Genomic DNA, 25203 nt, shown 5'->3' with positions numbered 1-25203 from the left:
CATTTTGTTTGGGACTCAGCTGAAGCAGAGTCTCAAAATGGCTGCCAACCCTTATTGTTGGCAGCCAATCAGAGCTCTGCATTCCCCTGCATGAGCTTGTTATTCTTCGTGAAGTCATCACGGAGGATCTGCAGCCCTAGATATACAAATTTGGAATTCCCTAAATTACTCAAAAACTACTGAACAGATTTACAACAAACAAAAAGCATAATCTGCGGAACAAAATCTCCCTTTCTGCTCAAAACTAAAACATTTAAGTAGAAAATGCACATTTTTTACAACCCATTTTATATATATATATAACACACACACAATGCTTTGCTTCTCATGAATTCAAACACCACTTCTCCCAAAGATATGGAAGCAAAATACGTGCAGTTTCTACAGTGAATTTGATGATAAGAGTCTAATGGCAAAACACTCAATGCACTTCAACACTCAGGGGTGTCTTGATCATGAGTAAATGGTGAACATAAAACACAGATATTAAATCCTGTGAGACATATAAACAACAGAAATGAAGGACTGTGGAGCTGTGCTGAATCAGACGCCACCTTGGAACATGACAGAAAAGCAATATTTGCATCACTTCTCATGACAGAATATAACAAATTACCAAATTCAACATCAAATAATTTACGAAAGTGCTTAGATGTTTCCATCATTATCTCTCAGTTACCTGAAACATGAAAGTAGCAGAAAACCGAGACCTGACAAATAGTTTGCTTCAACCATGCCTGAATTTTGAATGAAATGCTAAACATAGCGATGCCGATATAATGCAAACAGAAACATGGGAAATCCCCATAAAAATAAACATAACTAAAAAGAAATAAAGCCCTAGTGGGCTTGGCAGCATCACTTAATGAATGAACAACAAAAATGCAAACATCATAAATTAATTTAAAGCAACCTATATCTCAAATTTTACATCTGATCACACTGATGAATTAGACTCCAGTGAGCACCCAAGTCAAGCATCTCATGAGTCTTGAGGGAAAATGCATATGCTCAATACACTGTTCTCACAAACCATGGTACTTTCAGAATATCAGATACATGCTGAGAGGTAATATTTAAAACAATGTTCTTTGCTCAAGCAGTCCAGCAACATCTCCACAGTCATCCCGTGTAAAAGATAGAAAAGTGGCGTTAAAAACCAAACATAATGGGGCTAGGTAAGCAGAAAAACAAGCTGTAATATCACACATTATGTTAAATGTACTACCAATTACTCCTCCATGTTCAGTCTTGCTGGATGCAGAGTATTGGACCTAATAATATACTTTAATTCCATACTACACAGTGATAACACCTTGTCACCCCCACAGATGTTGGGAAGAACTTGATCCAGTACAGAAAACTTTAGGAGACTACTGTCACTGAAATTATATATTTAAAATGCCTGGCAGCAGGATATTACTTATTTTGGTGGTTAATGGCCACATATGTTCCAGGATCCGTTTCTTTGCCCTGTGAATATTGCTGCCAATGTATAGCAGGTTTCATAAGCATTGTAGTGCATATATGCAAACATCTTAATTGGAAGACAATCCTTTCATTATCTTAAATGTTTGCTTTGTATCAGGTATATAGAAGAGCTGTACCCTTCTACTGTACTTACAAGATTTACAATTGCTGCATGGCATAAAGCTAGGTGTTCTCATCATAGCCAATGATTCTTTTTGTAACCATATTCCTGCACAGTATATCCTTCAGATTTGTGTTACTTCTGAAGGTGATGCTCGGTTTGGTCGATAGATATCTAAATGGGGTATCCTCAGCGTGGAGGTCATGCCAGTGTTTCTCAAGGTTGTCTCTCACCTTGGTGGCCTAGGGGTTGTAAGTAGTGATAAACCTGACGTTCTCTACTTCATTGTCTTCCTTTGGGGGCAGTAAGGAAGCTCTCTTTTTATCATATCTCCCTTTCTAACTGTAGCTGATAGGGTTTTGGTGTTGTATCCTCTCTGACAAAATCGATCAAGCCTCAAGACATATGTAACTGGGGCGAAACAGGTACCCATTGCAGTGCACTGAGTTTGGTGATAATATTGTCCATCAAAGATAAAAAAAAAAGCTGTTTTTCTTCAAACAATATTCAATCAAATGCAAAATCATTTCATTGTGGAACAGGTAAGATAATGACCTTGCTTGCAAAGAAATGATGGGAACCCTTAATTTCTAGGTGTTGGGGAATGCATGTATACAGGATGTATATGTCCAGTCCCATTAGTAGGTAATCCTCTTCCCATGTGATACCCCCAATGATACAAAGAAAATCCCCAGTCTCCCAGACATAGGAAGGGGTTGTAAAAAATAGTTAACCTACCTAGAAGTATTTTCTAAAAGGCAATTGATGGAAGATACTATATGTCACCGTGTGGGCTTTGTGGGATTTGTATGTGTTTTAGGAAGAAGGTATAGAATTGGTATTTTGTGGTGTTTATTTAGGGGGGAATTGATATTCCTCCCATTCCAAGAGCCCTTGGTCCCTCCAATCAATGAGTCTGTCCCACTATATTCTGTTGGCAATGTCAACGTCAGATTTGAGACTGGGTGTGCAGCATGTAGGGTCAGCTAGTTGTCTGTGACCCTCACCAAGGTACTGTTCTTTGGAAAACACTGCAATATTACCTCCCTTATCAAATACATCAATACTATCAAAAGGCATTGTGGGCAGGAAGATTGATTTGGGATGAAACCTAATAGGACAACATAAATCCAGTGGGCTTCCTGAGTTTTCTAAATCCATAAGAGCATCCTCATTATACATAGTAAATTCGTCTCGATCACATAACACATGAAGTTGGTCAATATTACCAATACATAGTTCAGATGGTACTTTGCACTCCTCTGAGATTCCTCATTATGGACCTCATTATGACTTTGCGGTCTTTTTCTAAGACCTCTGGTCACGCCCGCCACATGACTGCCAGTGTTGGCGGTATTCAGACTGTCATATGGCTGCTCTCCGCCACTATTTGGTGGGGAAGCTGCCAGCAGCCATACTGGGGGTCGGAAGTCTAGTGGAGCTTGCTCCATTGCCACCGCCACGTCACCACAACACCGCCCGCCGTACTACTACATTGTAGATGGTGTTGTGTTCACAGGGCACTGGTGGGGGAGCAAGCTCCATGGGCCCCGTTCTCTCTAGATGACCACCAGGTAAGGTGATCGACCGACAGGGGAGAGGGAGTGTTGAGTGTTGTGTGGGTGAATGGGGGTGTGTTTGAATGGTGGGGGTGGGGGGTGTTGTGTGTGTTTGTGTGTATGTGTGTGCAAGTGTCTGTGTGCCTGTGTGATTGCGTGTATACGGGAGGTGGGAGAAGTGCGTGCATGTATGCAAGTGTCGTGTGTGTGCATGGATGGGGGCAGGGGTACAGTAAGGGAATGGGGCGGGGGTACAGAACATGGATGGGGAGGGGGCAGTGCTGCTTGGAGGGTTGTGGGGGGCCTCTGATGGGGTCGGGGTGGGGTGGCTCCAACACGGAGAGGGGGAATTGGGGAGTCCTGTAGTGGGGACAGGAATGAGTATTCCTGTCGCCAGTATCCTTACCATCAGGGATTTCGCTGCCACCATGGAATCCCTGATGGTAAGGATACTCAAAATACCACAGGCGCTGTTAGGTGGACCGCCGGGTCAAAGGTGGTCACCCTTCAGCCAGGCGGTCCTACCCACCACTGGTGGGACAGGTGGTGAACTGGCTGCAATGCAGCCAGTTCACTACCATTGTCATAATTTGGCGGACCTGCAACGCCACGCTTTCGGCGGTCTGGCCACTACTACCGGTGTGGTGGGACAGGACCACCAGGGTCATAATGACCCCCTATGTCTTTAATGTGTGGTGTTTATATGTCTCACAGGATTTAATATATGTGCTTTATGTTCACCATTTACTCATGATCAAGACACCCCTGCATTTTGAAGCGCATTGAGTGTTTTGCCATTAAACTCTTATCATCACATTCACTGCTGAGAGTGCGCCTATTTTTCTTCTGTATCGTTGGGAGAACTATATATATATGTTTTTTTTTTTTAGATCTGTCATATTGGGACATGCAAATTCAATTAAGGTATGATATTATATATCACATATTGGAATATTCTGATGGAACGCATTACTTTGTGCAAACCAGTGGTAATTGTTTTTTAAGATTCATTTATCAAATTATTATCATAAATCTTCTGAATTAAAATCTGGAAAAATATACCTAAATTCAAAGTACCAAGGTTTGTTGCCTTTATCTACCATAATGGTAACCAAAGCAAAATCGTTCATGTTGTGAAATGGTAACCTACGACATCGTCATGTTCACTATGCCTGATTCTCCAATATTCTGACCCCACATGTTCCATATAATTTACTCCATACATAGAAATATATTCTTTTGTGTCTATTGTTATTACACAGCTGTTTCTACTAAATTACACCCATGTTGGCCAAGGTCTCCTCACTCTAGATAGTCAATCTGTAGAAAAAACATTTCTAATGTATATTTAATACCTAATCCACATAGTGATAATCCATGTTCTACCCAAGGTCAAATTTTTATTTTGTATCATAATTTGCATCCTACAGTCCTTCAGATCTAAAATAATATAGTGTAAATACCACCCAAGTGTTGCTCGTGCTCTGGAAGAAAGGGTAGGGTGCCCCCACCAAGGCCTCCTCTCAGACCCCGCAGGTGAGATTCCCTTCCTCTCATCTCTAAAATATATAACAATTACATGGTAAAAACACAATCCTGATTACAGTGGCATAGTCAAATCAAAATGTATCCACTCATGTTTGTATATTCCATAAGAAAGATTTACAGTCTACTTCATTCATTTATCCAACTCAATCTAAATGTACATACAATTCCTCGTCAGAATTCGATCCATGTGGTGCCTTAGTATTAAACTCAATAATCCATTTAGATTCCAGCCTACGAAATGTACCAATTGAATCTCTTCCCCTAGGATTAAGAGGAACATGGTCTACTCCTGTATATTTTAGTAAATTTCTAACACTGTAGTGGCGCAGTTTGAGGTATCTGGCTACTGGATAATGTTCACAATTCTTATCTATTGCTATACCATGTTCCAATATTCTCTTTCATACAGGATGGATTGTACTACCCACATATCTCAGCCCACATGGGCACTCCAAAATATCCGCAACAGAGGCTGTACTGCAAGCAATGAATTTGGTGATGTATTTCACTTTGTTAAAGGAAATTTGTATATTCGTCTTGCTCTCAGAAAATTCACATGTTTACATTTCCCACATACAAAAAAAACACGGAAAGATCTGCCTCATATATCTTGTCCGGTGGTTCCTAAACTAATGTCTGTTTTCATTAGTATGTCTTTCAGGGACCTAGACTTTCTATGTGTTATTCTGGGTGCACAAGCTGAAGAGACTGGAGACTGTAGGACTCATGTGTTGTAGTTACATTACTTCATGCCTGCCTTCTATCTGGTAGTACTCTGTGGGTGATGTCTCTTGTGCACCTAAAAGCAACCAAGCAAGAAAAACATTTGTGTGAAAAGCAGCATTTTTGTAGTTTTAGCTATTCATAGTACAGATAATGTAATTTTGTGGTTAGTGTATTCATTCAAAAGTCAAACTACACCACCTTATATATTATTTCATTTTCAATCAGGATAACAACATACAGATGTAGCAGTTTGCTTTTGTTGCATCTAAGGGGAGGTAGTTGTGGCAGGCAGAGGGGTCCAGAGGAAAATTTAATAATCCTGAAAAAATAAATGCTAGTGTGAGAATGGAATAAAACTCAAAAAATAAATGCTAATGTGTGTGTGTATGCGGTTTTGCGCCTACGGCAGGCAGGGAGTACAAGGGTAAATGAGTAATGAAAATCCTTTAAAAAATGAATGATGGTGTGCAGCAGCTGCCTATGGCAGGCAGGGGATGAAAGGAGGCAAAGTATAAAAAAAACCTGTTAAAACAATGTTTAAAAACATTTTGAAAGGTAAAATAAATAAATAAATAAATAAATAATAAATAAATAAACCTAATTGTTGGTGTACTATGGAAATATTAGGGTCCCACTGGGATTGGCAAGGAAGTGCAGGTGAAAGATGGGGAAAATGCATATAAGATTAAACACTGTTCATACATATACTACAATGATCCTCAAACATATTAAACTGGCTGGTTGCACAAAATGGCCACCAGCCACATTGTCAACCAACAACAAGCAAGGAGGCATAGCCACAACAAAGAACACATGCAGAGCTATGGCAAAAGCATACTGACTGCCTACACAAAATGGCCACCAGCCACATGGCCAATCAACAAGCAAGGAGGCATGGACAACAAAGAAGAACACATACAGGCCTATAACAAAAAGCACACTGGGTGGCTGCACAAAATGGCAACCAGCCACAAGGTCAAACAAAATGAACAACAGCAAGCAAGGAGGCATCAGAGAACAAGAGCACATGCAGGCCTATAGCAAAAGAAGAAGCACACTGACTGCCTACACAAAATGTCAGCTGGCCACATGCCATGGCCACATCTAAAACAACAGCAAACAATGAGGCATTAGAGAACAAGGAATTCATGCAGGCCTATGGCAAAAACACATTGACTGCCTACCCAAAATGGCTGCCAGCCACAAGGCCAACCAACAACAAGCAAGGATCCATGGACAACACAGAATGCATGCACACCTTTGGCAAAAGCACAAGGGCTGGGTACACAAAATGGCCACCGAACACATTGCCAAACAACAAGCAAGGAGGCATGGATAACAAAGAACACATGCCTGCCTATGGATACTGACTACACAAAATGCCTCCCGGCCACATGGCATGGAGAACAAACAAAGACAAACAGTGGATTATGGCAAACATACACACACAACCTGGTCAGACAAAGGAGGCATGGTAACAATGAAGAAAACACTCCATTGATTCAGCAATAAAAATGAAAAATAAGTGAGCTACAAAAATGTTATAACAGCGCACATCCTCCCAAGGTATCAACTATTACCCCTCCAAAACACATTTTTAACTAAATTCAGTGACATCCGTGGCCTAAACTATGTTTAAAACAACATATACCACAGAAACTGTTTTTCATGTACACCTGACTAGTACTTGCAAGATGGCCCTTAGGCAGACTAGGCTGCATAGTAAAATAAATGAACAGTGCAAATTCAACAAATATAGAGAAAATGTACTGAACTGTGCAACGGTTCTCCCTATGAAATATAAAAAAAATAAAATGGAAAATAATAACTAGGACCCTACTGAAACTCCGGGTCACCTACTACAACCACAATTAAATTTGAAAATTGAATAAAAGTACAACTAAATACTGGTGCATGCCCTCTATGAAAAAAACAGTTTTCCAACTTACTTGTGATGTTACAGAAATCCTTAAAATCTAATGGTATATATGCAGCAGAAATTGCAGACAGACACTTGCACCTCGAAATCCAAATGAAAAGGGACCAGGAGATGGACAAAGATCTTACAGGGGCCAGCTGGACAGAAAGAGGAAGTTGAAGTCTCTGGGGGCTTCTTCTCTGTTGAAATTTTTTTAAATAAAAAAATGCTTTTTGCAGTAGAAAACCACCTGAACGGACCATTGGAGCAGAGTATTTATTCAAAAATATCCTTCCGAGTAGATTTAGCTGCTTCTTGAGAAGAAAATCTACTCTGGCTCGCAAGTGTCGCAGAAATAGTGCTGAAAGGCTTTTGGAGACCGAAAGCCCCTCGCGCGGTCAGCAAATCTCATGTGTGCCCGCTAGCAGGCGGCAAATCTCGTCGTGCTCACCAGCAAACAAGTGCTAAAATAGGTCTTGTATGTGCAGATGGAAAATAGTTCTGCTGCATGCCGCAAGTAGAATTATATTCCTGCCCAGGCCAAGTTTACTGCCAGTGTCCGCCTTTTGAAATAAGGCATGCCAGGGTAAGGGGCACTTGGCTGGTTACATTTGAAAATGTGCGCTCATGTGTGGGCCTACATCTGTGGGCTGCAAGTGGGAAGCTATTGTCATGCGCAGCCTGGTAACTGCACACTAGAAGCCTGGTGAAGAACAAACTTCCCAACATTAAATATTGACCTGGGGTAGGCCTTATAATGTTATTGTACACCAATAGGGAAAGTCAGTGTGATTTATTGTCTTGTCTGTAGTGACACTCTATTATACACATTGGAAGAAAACTGCCTTTGAGTGCAGTTTTATTTTCCTTTGAACCTTCAGAGAGCAGTGAGTTATCAAAATGGGATATAACCTGTGTGAGAAAATACATTCTGCAAGTTGCAAAAATATATCTTTACAATTTATGGGTCACCCAGAATTGTCATATTTCTCTGGCTCAGCTCAGAATCAGAGCCCAGGCTTTTGGTCATCCTGCTATGCCAGGTTACATTATACTGCTATCCAGCTGCAGGCCTCCCCACACAAAGCAGGCAAATAGCAGTGCTTCACTCAGCTCCTGAGGCGTTAGGATCTGCATTAATCAATCATCCGTCATACTGTACCAGGGATGGGCATGCCCAAGCCCCCTGAACAAAGGAGGGAGCCCAGATCTCTGGAGCCAAAACAGGAGGACCCCCTTTGAAGGTAAAATGAGGAAGGCCCTGGCAGTGATGTCAGTTAGATGTGGAGCTGAGGACCCCAGAGGAGATGTGAGTACAGTGCATGGGGCTCCACTGCTATTCCTTAACTTTCTCCCAGGGTGAGCCAGTGCCCAGAGATCATAGTTAATATTTCCAGAACGGGATCATGTGTGGGTCTCCCTCCCAGGCTCACGTTTACCCTGTAAGCCCCATCTCCCTGAGGGCTGACCCTTACAATTGTTCTGAGGCGGGGTGTGCATTGGGCCCAAACTCTACCTTGGCGCAGGGACCCCATACCCTGGACCATATTTGGTGAGGAAGGGGGGAGGACCACATTGATGACCCCCGAGCAGCCAAAGACAGGAGGAGTTCCAGTGCACCCCCTCAGTGGTGGTGTGCCTGCCCCCCTCTCTGTGCCTATGTCTGGGAGAAGCGGGCAGCCACCACAAGACAGAGCATCTGACTGTAAAGGTGAGCAGAGATACAGAACTGCCAGCTTCCACTACAACAGAGGAGTGCTGCCCACATGAGGAGCTGGCCGGGGCAGCAAGGAGTAGGGCCCCCTTGACTATTCCCAATGAGAGGAGGCATGGGTGTGCCTGTGTCAGAACAGGCACCCCCCAAAAAAGTTAAAAACAAAAGGAGGAGTCTTGTAGTACAAGGCTGAGCAGCAAAAACAAAGTAGCAGTTCTTCCTGGCACAGCGGCAGTGCCACTGATCAAATATGTAATGCTCCCAGAGGTATGTCGGATGATGCCCTTTGAGGATCTTTAACTGATAAGTCTTTTTGTCACTCGTGGTGTCCCCAGGATGACAGGGGTACAACCAACACTAGAGAAAGAGTGGAAGGTAGCTGTAGGAGTGCAGCAGACCCCACAAGTCATTTTTATAGTGGCCTGATCCTATGTTTGCTGAACCATCAAAACATGGTCTCTTCTGGAATTTGTCCTAATGTTTCAAAACATTCATGAGGCTGGGAGTGCTGCATCCTCTAGGTGTTGATTGTATGGTTGTAAATATTGTGGCCTGATATGTATTTAAGTGCCCTCTGGGGACCAAGGCCCTCATTACAACCCTGGCGGTCAAAGACCGCCAGGGCTGTTTAGACGGAAGCACCGCCAACAGGCTGGCGGTGCTTCCCATGGTATTACGACCGCAGTGGAAGCGCCGCGATCACACCGCCGGGACCGGCGGTTTCCCGCCACTTTTGTCCCGGCGGTTGTAATCCCCCAGGGCAGCGCTGTTTGCAGCGTTGCCCAGGGGATTACGAGTCCCCCTCCCACCAGCCTTTTCAAGGAGGTAGGAACCGCCATGAAAAGGCTTGCGGAAAGGGGAGTCGCGGGGCCCCTGGGGCATGGGCAGTGCAGGGGCCCCCTGCCACGGCCCCATGGAGCTTTTCACTGTGTGCATAGCAGACAGTGAAAAGCGCGACGGGTGCAACTGCACCCGTCGCACAACTGCAACACCGCCGGCTCCATTTGGAGCCGGCTCCCGTGTTGCGGCCGACATCCCCGCTGGGCCAGCGGCCGGAAACCAGGTTTCCGCCCGCTGGCCCAGTGGGGATCTCCAAATGGCCTCCGCAGGAGTGCGGCCGCCTGGCGGATAGAACTTGGCGGGCGGCAAAATGTTGTAATGAGGGCCTAAGTCTGTGGTTGTATGACTATGTAATCAAAATGTGATGCCCTCTAGAGGCCAGTTTTTCTGTTTGCATTTACACGGTTAGAAAGTTCATAAAACTACACAGATATGTTATGTTACTTTTAAATGCTTTATTGATATAATATTGATGACAGTGGATACTGACCAAAGTGCATATGACTTATTAACATTATTAAGTGCATTTACCTGTGATTATTATTATTGATGACTTCATTTACATACAAAATGATGTCTTTAACATGCTGTTTGTTCATCTTGAACCTTTGCCAAGACTGTGAATTTACCTTATATGTTTGTATGACTTTAGGGGGTAAAAGCTGACTATGTAATGTATAGTATTTTCCATTTGCCAATGTACAGATTTGCAAATCAAATTACTGCTTAGCATTTAGTAGTGTGTGTATAGTAAATGTACTTTACTTTTTTCTAAAGAAAAAGCACTGACTGGACAATCATTTATTGAGTGTGGTTACTAGCCCACACCGCCTCCTATGAGTAGGCCTTTAACTGCTCTGCTTCGCTACCCTGAGAGAGTCAAGTGCTACAGTGGGGTGCATTATTTCCAGGAAGGAGAATTGCAGACCTATTACTTGTGCTGTGCTTTTGACAAAGACCTGTATGTGTTCTTTGTTGTCCATGCCTTTGCTCTTGGTGGCCATGTGGCCAGTGAGCATTTTGTAGTCAGTGTGCTTTGCTTTTGCCATAGGCCTGCATTTGTTCTTTGTGAGTCCATGTTTTTGCCCTTACTGGCCATATGTTTGGTGACTATTTTGTAGCCGGTGTGCTTTGATTTTCCCATAGGCCTAAATGTGTTCTGTGTTGCCCATACCTTTGCCCTTGGTGGCCATGTAGCCAGTGGCCATTTTGTAGTTAGTGTGCTTTGCTTTTGTCATAGGCCTGTGTCAAAAGGTTGGTAGGAAATAAGGCTTAGGATACTTAGGCCGTGGTTGAAATTTAGCGTTTATTACATGTACATATGTGTTCATTGCAACAATAGCAATGCTTCTCTTGTTTCTTTCTTCCTTAGGGAGCATCCTGTGTATGTGGCTCAACTGTGACCAGGCAGTGACGGTGTTCTCTTTTCTTCGCCTAGAATTTTTGCAGATCTTCCTCCATCATCTTTGGGGAAAGAAGAGACACTGAGGTAAGTTGTTATCTTTTATAGTATGCACTACCACTGATACACCCATGTGGTGTCACTCATCTAGGGGAACAGAGTGTTAGGATTATGCCCAACGGGTGGGGTGGATAAGGTCACAGCCACTGGGGAATGATATAGTATCCAAGCATGAGAACACCATGGTGACTGGAGTAGATGCTGCATGTCTTCAGTGGAACACTTCCCTCTCCCCAATCTGCGTGGCGTAGAGAAAAAAGAAAGAAGTGGTCTCAGATGAAACCAGAGAAAAAAATAAAAACGCATAAGAAAAGGGAAAAGCCGGTGTGGACTCCACCATTCTTCAGTCCAGGTCTCGTCCTCTTCCTCCTCTCTCCGTCAGCGTCTTCCCGGTCAGCTTCCTCCGTCGGGTAGCATTGCGTCTGGTTTGAAGCCAAGGGGGTTTCACAGCCTTTATTCAATGCATCTCTTCTTTGTTGTTCTTGCTTCTCAATATATCCGCTTTCTCTTTGTTCCTTTTCTCCTTCATGTTCTCTCTGCTCCTTCACCTCCCCACGCAAACTCTTTTCTCACCTTTTTACTTCTGTATTCCGCCCTCCATTCAGTTAATCTCTCAGGTGTATCCACTGGAATTCGCTGGGTAGGAAGTCACTTTGGGTTCTCTGTTCCTACAAGCAAAGGTCCTTTGTCACTGTTGTTGTTTTTGCATCCCTGCCGTCCTGAAATCTGTTTTCCTTCACTTCTTGTTCAATGTGCTGCATGGATTGAGTATGGGGAAGCGTTCCATCTCCGGACCTAGGGACACTCCAGATAATGAGGGGGTTGGAGCAGAAGCACCTTCTCAGCCTGCTTGTGTTTTTTATTGTCCATGCTTTTGCACTTGGCAGCCATGTGCAGTGCAGGCATTTTTTGTAGCAAGTATGTTCCTTTTCTTTCACTTTTCAAATTCATTTTCTAGGAACATTGATAGAAGAGGCCTACACCTTTTTGTTTTTTGTTCATGTTTTCTTTTTTCTCTGATGTGTTTAATATGCTTGAGAATGTGTGTGGTATGTATATACAGTGTTTTATGCATTTTTTTGCTTTTTCACTTCCACACTCTTGCCTCTGATAGGATTTCTCTTAGTCCCTGGGAGACACCAGCAATAATTGTGTTAAATTATTTGATTTTTCCCTACACTCTTGCTTTCCCCAGGCTCAGCTTGGCCTGCACTGCACCTGCCATAGCACACACCAGCAATAATTTTTGAAAGGATTATTCCATTTTCCCATGACCTGCTTTGCACCTGCTGCCTGCCAATGGACATACATGCACATCAGTAGTAATTTTTTAAAGGAGTATCCATTTTACCTTGCCTGCCCTGCACACACCACACGTTACCTGCCACTGACCATAGGCGCTCAGCAGAAATCATTTTTCTAAGCATTACTCGATTTTTCCATGGCCTGCCCTGCACCCCCCACCTGCCATAGACGTACACCAGCAATCATATTTTTAAGGATGATTCCATTTTCCCCCTGCAACTCCTGTCTGCGACAGGTGTCTCATAGGCCTTAGAGGCTCACAAAATTAACTTTTCAACCTGAATGTTATTGAAATATTATGTTATTATACTTTGGAACGGCTACACTATTGTTAATTAGTTGTGATATGCCCTCACTAAACTATATCATCTGTAGATTCAAACTGTAAATGCCACATTTCACTGAATTAATTTTGTGTTTGCTTGCTTTCAGGTGCACAAGAGCCATTATCACACACAGTAGAACCAGACAGAAGCCTGGAAGCAATGCACACCAGCTGAGTCCTCCTCTGCTTCTGCATGTGCAGTTAAGTGGCAAATGCTAAAGCTAAGAACTAACTTGAAGATGGCCCCAAAGAAGGGTGCTATTGCCCAGAAAATGATCAGTGAGGAGGAGAAGAAGAATGATTTTGCTACCACTGAAATGTCAGCCTCCACCTTTTTCAGGAAGCATGGTGTACCTGCTGAACCATCCTCTGGCCAGCAAAAGGCTGGGTGTGGCATTCCTGCACCATCAACATTACCAGTCCAACCTAAGGCTGACCCCAAGTCCATGTCTCCAAGCGATGCAGCCATTGCAGTCAGAGTGACACACAGTCAACCTGAATTGGGTTTGTCTCAGTCACAAACTAGTATCCATTTGTCACAGGAAAGTGGACAAGAGGAGCTGCAGCCAGCAACTTAAGTAGGAACCAAACAGGAGGATGAGCTTCCTACTGAGCAGGATGTTGCTCTTCAATCATTTGCTTCACAATCTCAATCAAGCAAAAGACAAGGTACTCCGTCATCTTCTCCAAGCATCCTCCTGATGATCTGGTCATAGAATAGACCCCGGCCAAGTCTGACACCAGCTCTGAAAGACCTCCAGAAAAGAGCCCCCTCTAGGCATCCATGGGGCATTGCAGTGCCATCCCAAAGAGGAGCTGCTCAACGATGCCCATTGTTGAAGCATGACACCTGTCTTGGTTGCTTTGAAGTGGAAGGGCTAAACTCAAGTGCAGAGTGGCAGCACCAATGATTATTTGAAGACTATTTTGATGACGCAAAAGAGGTCTACCTGGATCAAAACCCATTGGTCTATTGGTATGGGAAGATACATCAATGGCCGGAAAACAGCAGGATGGCAATAAAGTATCTGGCTTGTCCAGTAGCTTGTGTGTCTTCTGAGCATGTAGTCAGTGCAGCCAGATTAGGTGTCACAGTCAGAAGGACCAGTCTCTCGCTTCAAAACATGGAGAGATTGACCATGATAAAAATGAACCAGCGCATCATACTACAGATTATGCTGTCCCTGAGACAGCACAGGAGGAGGTCGCAGGAATGGTCATGCTCATGTGAGATAACTGATGAACCTCTTGGTGAACTCCCTGAGTTTGAGGATAAACTTCACTTCCCAGACTAAGCAGCCCACAACAGACCTTTCATATGTTATCACTGAAATGCTTGGCCACCAAAAGAGGGGGAATATCAAAGAACATTTATATATTTGCTATCTTGGTGTAGCCCCATTCATTTACATGCATGGAGTGAACCAGTGTGCACAAAAGAAGCCTCCTCCACTTGCTTAAAGGACATGAAGACAATGCCTCTCATCCCTATCCTTCTTGTATTCCATTCCCTAGCTGAGCTGCCTGCTAGCACTAAAGATAATTAATAATACAAGAGTGGAATCATTTGTCACTTCAATGGGAAAAGAGAAGATACAAGAGACAAATGTGCAGTGTATCACAATTGGAATAGGTAACTATTCACTAATGAGTGATATAATGAGTTATTGTTGACTCATGTGGTGGCTGGGAGGGTGCTGTAACTAATTTGTAATATTGATTTGTAATTTTGGGGCCTGATTGATGATTCTGGACATTCTGAGAAGAAGAATGCAGATGCACCATTCAATTTAGCATTTATAATATATGCAGTATTTTTTTTTAGAATAGCATTTTGTGTGGGTCTTAATCCCCATGGGGTCAGATTAAGACGCGCATTCGGCAAACTACTGCTGTTTTTTTTTCTGAAGGCTTCCTTTCCTTGGTATTCGGACCAATTACTACAACGATCTGCTGTATAAACATTAATATTATACTGCCTTGCGAAAGCCACAGGTGGAATCACCATAGAGGGCGAAACACGTGTCGGCTGCTGCAACTGTCTCACATTCATCTACCTTCTGGATACACTTATGAATCAATGACCAGCTTTGTTTTGTTCCACTTTCACTAATTGTCGTCGAATGGACTTATGAACTTATGAATAAAGACTGTGCACATTTGACTCATCCACGTGGGTTCTCATCTTTCACACGGTTTGGATTTTCAAAAACTCGACAACTAGGGGAATCCAGGTTGGGGTAACTTGTGTCACTCTTGCCACATTTTTATACCCATAATCCCTTGCAAACCTCAACATTTTTCTAAAAAACACTTTTTCCTCAATATTAGGTACTGCAAAGTTCAGGGATCTGAGGGGAACCACAAACTTCGTTCCACCCAGCATTCCCCAAAGTCTCCTGATAAAAATGGTACCTCACTTGTGTGGGTAGGCCTAGTGCCCGCAACAGGAATGGAACAGTCAATTGCAGGTCTTGCATGAGGGCTACTATTGACCCTGAAGTGATCCATTTCTGAAGCAGGCACTAGGCACAGGCACACAAGTGGGGTTGTGTTTTTTTCAGGACAAGTGGGGAAACACTGGGTGGTAGAAATTTCTTAGATCCCTGCACATTCCTGTAGTTAATGTGATGAAAAAGCAAAGAAAAATAGTGTTTTTAATCAACGTTTCACCTTTGCGGGTATTCTGAGTAGGAAACATTCGTGAAATCCAACATGTCATACTTCTGTGGACTGCCCCAGGTGTCTAGTTTTCACAAATGTCTGGGTTTGGTAGGTTTCCCTATGTGGCGTCGAGCCCAGGACCAAATACACAGGTGACTGTCTTCCAAAACCAGGCCGGAATAAGTTTCACTACATTTTACCACCTATCAAGTAACTGCCTCCTTCTTCCTGAACATTACTGAAGGCATACATAAGGAACCTTTACTAATGACTCCTATGACAGCCACCTGAGCAATTTGAACATCAACTAAGTTCTGATGGAGGGTGAACATGGCAAGCAGATCAAACACTGAGCCATATGTATCATTGTCCTTCAGTGCTGGGGTGGTACCATGGGTTTGAATCCATAGCTGTAGATGATGTGCATCTGTACTACCTTTACTATCGGAATTCTACCTCTGCAATATCCCTGTGAAAGCACACCTACCATAAGCTTTCCTTACCCGTCCATGTCTCTGTCTTCATCAGAGTCCTGACTAATCCTGTATAATTGCCAAGTGAACCTATACTAATGCCTTTTGCCATTAGCTACTTGAAGCTCAAGAAAACATGTCTTTCACGCGCCATCAGCCTACTTACTGTGCTAAATCAAACTCCTTCCAGTTTGTGGATGCAAGTTGGAGGTGTCTGATTATGCCTTGGGAGGCCTATTCCTCGAACTGAGCAAGCATATCTACCATTGAAACTAAGGCAGATATGCTGATGAATTCATCCTAAGGTCTCTAAAGTAAAAAGTCAAATAAATATCCTGTGTGACTCATTCACCAACACTTCTACTTTAGCTCTGAAAGTGAAGCTAAAAATGTAGTTTGCACACTTTCAAACAAGTAGAAATGTTGGTGAATATGTCCGACAGGACAATTGTTTGACTAATTACACTTACTCTGGTTCTCGTTGGCATTCATGGTGGTCCTTGTGTAGCATACATAAGTTCCTTAGCAAACACTTAAAAATTCAGTCATGCCTTTAACAATTTGCCACGCAGGGTACTCTGTGACAATGTGGCAAATGTTCTGTCCACGAGTATGTGCAGTGTGGGTACTGTAATGCACGTTAATGGAACAGAACACCTACCACATTTTGACAGTGGATATAGGTGTCGAGCAGGCCATAAGGAGTCCCTGATTTCCTAAAGTAGATGAAGTAAAATGTTGTGGCTAACGAAGCAGTGGCCCATGGGTGTTGGATATCCATGCACAGCCACTGAAAGGTTTAACCAACGGCAGCTCCACCTCAGTCGATTTTGCAAAACTTTGCTTTAGTATGATACAACGTAAAGCAAGTAGGGACACAGAGGCCTGGCTGAGATGGTCACTGGGGACAGTAATACTGACTCTCCTGCTACATTCCATGCTTCGAGCATACTTTACAGCGACAACATGGATGATCCTTTTTGGAGGTTTTAGGAATGTGATCAGCAAAGTGTCACTCCTGCAGCCTTGCCACATCCTCCAGGACATATAAGGTGAAGTTGCTGCTTATGTAACAGCAGTGAGGCTTTCAATTGCACACAACTGGAAGTCAAGGAAAGTCATGAGTCTTCCTGTGGTTGTCTGATGATAAGCAACATACGCATTGTATGGTCCCATCTGGATCAGGTGGGTAAACAGTTCCTTGTACCAAGTGCAAGTTTTATGACACGCATTGTATGGTTGAAGAACCTGGTCATTCTTGTCCACTCTGCCAATGTACTTATTTTAATCAAGTGTACAGGTGGGCTTGTGGACTTCAGCCATCTGACCCCAAACCATGATTGAGGGAAGTGCTGTCATCATGAATTGTAGTGAGCATGTATACATGACACCTATCCGAGAACTTGACTTGGATCAGTTCCCTGGAACGCAACACAGTACTCTGGGATTTCTGGAGCTTCTTGCAAACAAGCTCCTGTAGGAATCATTTGCGGTTACAACAAACTGTACCGCAGGCCACAGTGCCAGCTTTGTAGAGCTCATTGAACAGCTCTACTCCTGAATAGAAATTGTCCATATAAAGGTTATAACCTTTGTGAAGGAGTGATTGGACAAGTTCCTATATGATTCTACCTGTGACCCCTAGCGTGGGAGGGAAACCTACAGGGTTTAGGGTGGAGTCCTTCCCTGTATACACTCGCAAGATGTACACATAGCCAGAAGAGCTCTCACACAGCATATACAGCTTGATGCCATAGCGAGCTCTTTTGCTCACACTGCACTGTTTGAACAGCAGCCGCCCTTTGTACAGGATCAGTAACTCATCGACTGCTATATTCTTTCCAGGAGCATATATCACTGGAACCCTGGCAGACAAATGTTCCACAACAGGCTGAATTTTGAACAACCTGCCATGGTCTGGATGGTCCCGGGGAAATGCAGTAGAATTGTCATTGAAATGCAGCATGCACTGCAATAGAAAAATCATTCTCTGCTTATGTACGGTGCGAAGATGGGGGTTACCCAAACCGTGCGAGTTGTCCAGTAGGACTGCAAGGTGGGTTTTTGCACTAACCCCATTTTGAGGGTGAAGCCTAAAAATGTCTTCAACTCCACCAGCAAAGTAGGAGTCCAGTGGTGTTCCCTAGAACGGGGCCCTAGAGAGCCTCCAAGCTCCATCAGAATTTGTTCTGCACACAAATTTGCACAATTTGCTGAAGGAAGTCAACATCCAAAAATAGATGGACGTAGTCGATTGGCAAAAGGTTGCCCAAATTGACTTTACATCAAGCGTCAACAGTAAACGGTGGAATTTGGGGTTAAACTAAATTGGGGGGCTGCCAAGAGAGCACTCTCTCTGTGCCTACCGTCGCAGGCACCTGCTCCCTGGGTTGGACTAACCTGTGGTTGTCCCACTGCACAGATTGTGCTTGCAAAGGGACAGCACGACTGTCCTCATCATCTCCCTCAGAATCACTGAAAGAGGTGTCGTTGGGTGGGACTCCGTGACTGAAAAATCACTCCCAGATTCTGTCCCATTGTCCTCTCCATCAGATGCTGTCTCAGTCTCTACAGTCTCAGTCTCTGATCCTGCCTCAGAGCTGTCCGTCACAACCTGAGTTACGGCTTCAGCAGCAGTCATCTAACAAGACGCCATCTCTGCTACTTGCTAAACTCTCCCTCTAAAGCACTAGCCTATGTAAAAGGCGGATAGGCTCACAAAATTGCTTGTGGGTGTGTGTGTGTGATGTGTGCAACAGTAAATGTCAAATCACCTTACCTTCACTTCTTCTGTCAATCAGCAGATTCTCTGAAGCAACTGAAAAGAACAAAAAAGATACACTATTACTTCACCTTACCACATACCCATCAACACAACCTTTAGGGCTGGTGGCATCCAGTGCCACAGTCATTTTTGGTGCTCCCCCTCCCCTGATCTCCTCCTCTAATTCCCTCAGTACCACCCAACAAAAGTGCCCCTCATATCGCCATAGCCTCTCTCGCAAATGCATTTCATTTGTTTTAAGGCACAGGTAAAAAAGTGATTGATATATATATATATATATATATATATACATACATGTGTGTATAGATAGATAGATAGATAGATAGATAGATAGATAGATAGATAGAGAGATAGATAGATAGATAGATAGAAATACTTTTATAAATGTGTGCTTTCCCTGGGGGCCAAGCGTGGCTCCCGGAAATCAACGCATGTAAAAAAGAGAGAAAGAGATATTTCTCTGTCTCTCGATATATATATGTATACATATGTGGAGAAAGAGAGAGAGCATCTCTCTACATCACATGTGTGCTTTCCCTGGGGCTGATTGCAACCCCAAGTCAAACCACTCATGTATAAAAAGAAATGCCCCCATATGGGGTCAGCCCGAGGGCTGATCTCAACATTTTTATTTTTTTATTTTTAAATACTCCATGGGGGGTGTGATCGCCCCCCCAGGAGAATTTTTTTTAATTAAATACTACAAATTGCCCCCTTGGGGGACAGCCCGTAAAAGAAGGGTCAGCCCCCTCATTTTTTTTTTTTTATTTAAAAAAAAAAAGAAACATTGAAAGTCCCTGGGGAGCGCAATCACCCCCTAGGGGAACCCCAACATTGTTTGTTTTCAAATTCATGCCCCCATGGAGGGGGCCGGCTCACTTACATGGGTGCCGACCCCCCGCAAACAAGAACCCTGGTGCGTAGGGCCATTTCCTGCCCATGGATCGCAGCCACACTGTGATCCATGGCCAGGAAATGGTGCGAGGAAGGCATCAATGGAAAGGGGAGACTCTCCCCTTTCCATTAATGTCTTCCTGGCATCTGGGGAGGCGGTTTTGGCCTTTTTTCCCCCCACTTGAATGGGGAAAGGATGCTCACCTGGTCCTCCACTCCTTCAAAAGGGAAAAATGTGATATCAGCACGCTTCGTGGTGCACTGATGTCATAGATGGATGGGAGGGGGTGGGAGTGATGCAGAAGTTCTTCTGTGTCTCTGGTATTAAAAAAAATATATTACTCCGGTTCGTTGCAGCGGAACATTTTTAAAACCCCTCCCTGGCATCAGCCACAGGTCTTTACCCGCACCTATAGGGTTAAAACACAATTGCCATGGTTAATCCCATGTGCAATGCATAACATAAAATAAATAATGAAACTACATCACATTTGAAAACATCCTTCAGAAACATCTTAGTTACATCAATTCAGAACCCTGGTGCGGTTCAGGGTTCAAACCCCAAGACACACGAAATTCGCTTCCCTCACTCGGTCACCTGGTGAGGAGCCAACATCACAAGGTGTCAGGGAAAAACAAGCTGAAAACTATTTTAAACAGTGCTTTTCAGCTTGTTTTCGGAGACTTTTAACTAACAATGTTCATTAATGGGTGTGAAAACATCTCAGGACGCCGGCAGCAGCCTTTTTTCATTTTTTTTAGAGGAGGGTGTTTTAGGCCAGGGTGGAGGTAAAAGTGCCCCTTAGGTGCTTCTCGGCACAATAGCATGCCCCTTCCAAGGCCCCAGCCCCCTCCTCACAATGTGAATTTTTGGTGAAGTTGGCAGGTCGAAATCCCTTAAAATATTTTTGAAAAAACACAGGGTCTGGCAAAGTCCCGACCTTGTGCTTAACCCTCCTTGCACATGGACAAAGGGCATGTGCCAGAGGTATGGCTGTCTGCAGAGGGTTGGTTGTAGGTCCTCTCCTAAGATTAAACACTGCGATCTACAAAAGGTGTGCAATGTGAAGCTATGGTTGTGCATTAAAGCCGAAAAACGATTTAAATTTGTGAGTTATTATTAGGACTGCAATCCATTACTCCAACAACACCGAATCAATTTATTTATTTTATGTTTTGGAACTCTAAACGAGATCCACATAATAAGAAAATAAAACATACATACATGGACAAAACTTAAAATATCAAAATACATATATCAATGAAGAACTGGCCGAAGTATATAAATATGATAATAATATATTAAAATTAGTAATAACAATGAAACAGTTTGTTCAATTAATCTCACACAATTGAGGCTACCTTGGACCATTCTTCCCACCACCTTGCTCCCATATCTTACTTAGACCACCCGTAAAGAACCATTATGCATCTTAAAACATATGTAAAAAACATTTTAAAAAGTTAAAAACCCTATGACAGAATAATTCATTTGGAGGGATGTACAAGGCTTGAAGAAACTCCAGTGCCTACAGCAGAGAGAGCTGAAGACAGATGGGTCTTAGCCATTTACGCCTATGGGGGATGAGGGAAGGACAAACAAATAGGACATGTTTTAAGTCTTGAGTTTCGGCAGAGCAGAAATTGCACCCTTTAGTTGAACCATACCATTTTGCAAACAATACATTTAAAGGTAACAGCCCCATACACAGCAGTAACCAAAAACGCCTCACCCCATGCAGTAAGTTCCAGATTACATAACATTTTTTGCTACTAATGATCAATTTTAATAAAATCGAGAATGTTCTTCTTTTTGGCACTTTTTAATTGTGGGGAAGGGATAGCCAAGGCCTTATTGAAGTCTACCTTGAGCATTTCTAGGACGTATGTAAGGTTCTTGGAGAAGGTATGCCGGAAGGCATTATTTTCTGCAAAGATTTATATTTGCAGTTAAGCCCTTAGAGTATTATTCTCAGCCTTCATGAGGGAAACAGCCCAACGGACGACCCCGGCTAGTCCCTGGGTAAACACACTTCTTAAGCCCAGTTTCAGCCTTAGGGCAGCCACATACACAACTGTATTTACAAATAAAAGCTTTCTGAGGCTCTTACCTTCCAGAAGATTAATGAACCTCCATTTGTATGAATCTATGAATTCCAAACCATACAGAAGGGAAGTGGGGGTCTTAGCTCGGTAAACCGCTAAGAGATGGGCAAAATGCCTTTTTCCCGTAGCCAAATATATCGCCCCCAAACCTCTTGCTTGAGCATCAGCTTTAGATTTGTTAGAGGTAATGTGGGCTACATCACTAAGATTCCTGCATACAATCTTCCCCAAAAAGGTATAAGAATTCACTATTTCCAGTTTTTGATTGCCTAATACCTAAAGGAAATTAGAGAATGTCACTTATTTGTTACTATGGAGGGGCAAAATCTTGCACTTCGAAACATTAATCATTAAAAAATGGTACTCAGAAAACTGTGATAGAGATTGAAGACGGTTCTGTAGGCCTTTAGGGGTTAGATCAAAAATAATAATATAATCCGCATACAGTAAACAACAAACTGAGTGTCCGCCTATTTGGGGGGTGGGGGGTCCCTGGCTTTGAGATAAAAAGGAGGGCAAGTCTGAGATGTATAAGGAAAAGAGTAAGGGGCCCAGGAGGCATCCCTGCTTTAATCCATTCGGAGTAGGCATCTCGGGTGATAAACCTCTATTCCCCCAAGAGGATTCTGCACCATGTTGAAGAGTGAAGAGCAATCAGCAACTCAAGGAGGGTGAGAGGAATACCCAGAGTGGCCAGTTTTCCCCATAAGAGTGCTCTATCTACTTTATCGAATGCCGTTGAGAAAGTGATAAAAGTGGCATAAACCGCTCTGCCTCTTAATTTCACATACTTTTCTGAAATGACTTGTAACATTGCAATATTGTCTTTTGTACCATGGTTGCACCTGAACCCCACTTGCTCCAAGGGCATAATATTTTTCTCCTCTGCCCAATCAGTGAGTCTCAAAGGCACACATTTTGCAAAGATTTTTCCTACTGCATCTAGGAGGACAATCTGCCGATAGTTAGCAGAGCAATTATGGTTGCCCTTCTTAAATAAATGTATAATAATGCTGCTGGCCCATGGAGGGTGGGATACATCACGAGATAAAACACCTACCAAAGACCACAAGTAAGATCTTGGACCGATATCCTGTTTAACTACTGAAATGAGCACACTGTCAGGGCTTATTGCAGCAGAAAGACGCATGGAGTGAATAGCTTGTTCTATCTCTTTCACTGACTGGTCGGGGATGGAGTGCTGCTCTTTACTTTCAAGGGACCAAGAAAATACCACCCCATTTAAGGCATACAAGAAGGCAATTAATTCAGACCACTGGGCAGTCAATATGGTGACTGGAGAGGATCGGATTCTAGTTCCACACCCCTCCCTGACCAGGGCCCAAAAACATCTAGCTTGTCCCTTTACTGCTGCTTCCCTGAGAAGAATCCAGAGCTTGATACGAGCATTTCTTGTGATGCATAGCTTTATACGCTTCCTTCTCCTTTTTAGTAGGCCCACCCTGGCGTTTCTCATAGATGAGTAGTCTAGATACTGTGCCCGAACCAAGCTGTTTATTTCCCTGTTTAAGGCGAGAAGAGGACACAAGATAATCCTCTGGCTACTTTTGGGAATGCTCGGGGGAGGTTTATTTAGCAACTGAGACATACATTTTGTAAAATTAATCAGTTAATTCCCCTCCCAGGTATTGAGGACTATAACCACAGAAGCCAAAGATTCCCTGACACCCAACAACCTTCTGGGATCCCACTGGGTCCTTCCTGTCTTTTTGTCAAAGACAGAGCTTGCCTCATTCAAATCCTGAGCCCCAGTCATTAACAGATTTAAATCTAGTGAAAAGAAGATGGGGTTATGATCACTAAGTTGAGTGTTCATGACTTTTAAATCAACTAACAAGGAGAAACTACAATACCCCAATATCACATAGTCTAATATGGCCTTTCCCCCTGGAGCAAGGTGGGTAAAGGAGGCAGGGGAGTCAGATGGAGATCTGCCATTTACGATAATGCAGTCTCTTCTATGTGGATATTAAGCAAGAGTTTCCCTCTTTTATTTGTTCTAATCAAGGAAGGCAAGAAGCAGGCTGGAATACGTAGGGCTGTGTCTCTCTCTCTCTCAATCTCACGGACTTGCGATATGGCATGGTTAGATATCTTACAGTTTAGGTTTAGGTCATCCACCAAGACTATAAACGGAGGGGACTCACTAGCCAGAGCATTTTTTATGCAGGCAAAAACCTTTTGTTTGGTTTGTATCAAAGCATCGTAGTCCGAATCATGAGGAATGTAGGCATTTATCAATAATAGAGAGGTAGAACCTGTTATATTTTGCAACTGGAGAGATAAGGCCATAAAAAGGTTACTGGGGTCTTTAAAACATTTTAAATTCCACTTAAGTCTAGTTTACAGCAGACAGGACATGCCTCCCTTAGAATGCCCCCTCCAGGACAGGGCGGCCTTGTAGTGGATAACATAATAATCATCCCACAGTAGATCTCCTTCGGCCCATGTCTCCTGAAGGCAAATCAAATCAGGCTTTAGGGAACAATCTTTTCCTTTGCATATTTTATCCCTGATATATTCTAGGTGATAATATTTAGGCCTGCGCTAGTTAAAGTAGCTAGATAGTGGTCTGGACCCCCGTGCCTGGGTCAAGACACCCGGGAGCCAACTCCACCCATCCAAAACAGAGACACTTTGGTCAGGGATAGCCCGTATCTCCCGCACAAACACCTGTCTATTGTTTCCAACTAAAGACACTTTAAGTGCTTGCATCTCCATCCTAGGCCTGAACTCATGGTGGCCAGGCTGATTGTAGGACTCAGATACTGGATAGCAATCTGTGGGCTGATCTAAGTTTTTTTCCCCAGCCCTCTTATCACTCCCCCCGCTAAGGCTAGAGCTTACAAAAGGAACTACATCAATGCCCCGGCATTACAGAAAGTCAGCATTTTGGAGGACCAAGTTCATCACATGCTTACAGTGAAAGGTAATCCTTGATTTACAGCCTTCATCAGTGTCCAATAGTGAAACCAGGGCAATTTTATCACTCTGAATTGACTTCAGTGAGTTAGAGTCTGAAAAGCAGTTTAACATAGTAGATTTGTTCAAAATTAGGTCAACATCGAAGAGAGGAGAAAAATCTAAAGTGAGGGGAGCCCCATAGTGACCCCCTGCAGTGGGGCATCCTTGAGCTCTCCTGAAGGCCTCAGAGGCAAGAATGCTGGAGCTATAGAGTTCAAGGCAGGAGACCACCCAAGAGGAAGTGGGGCAGCACCCTCCTGGGGTCCCATCCATGCTCTTTGAGGGTGGGAAGGTTGGTAAAGCATAGC

This window comes from Pleurodeles waltl, chromosome 5 (genome assembly GCF_031143425.1).
Source record: "Pleurodeles waltl isolate 20211129_DDA chromosome 5, aPleWal1.hap1.20221129, whole genome shotgun sequence".
NCBI classification, from domain to species: domain Eukaryota; kingdom Metazoa; phylum Chordata; class Amphibia; order Caudata; family Salamandridae; genus Pleurodeles; species Pleurodeles waltl.
Note: the sequence above shows the minus strand (reverse complement) of the source record.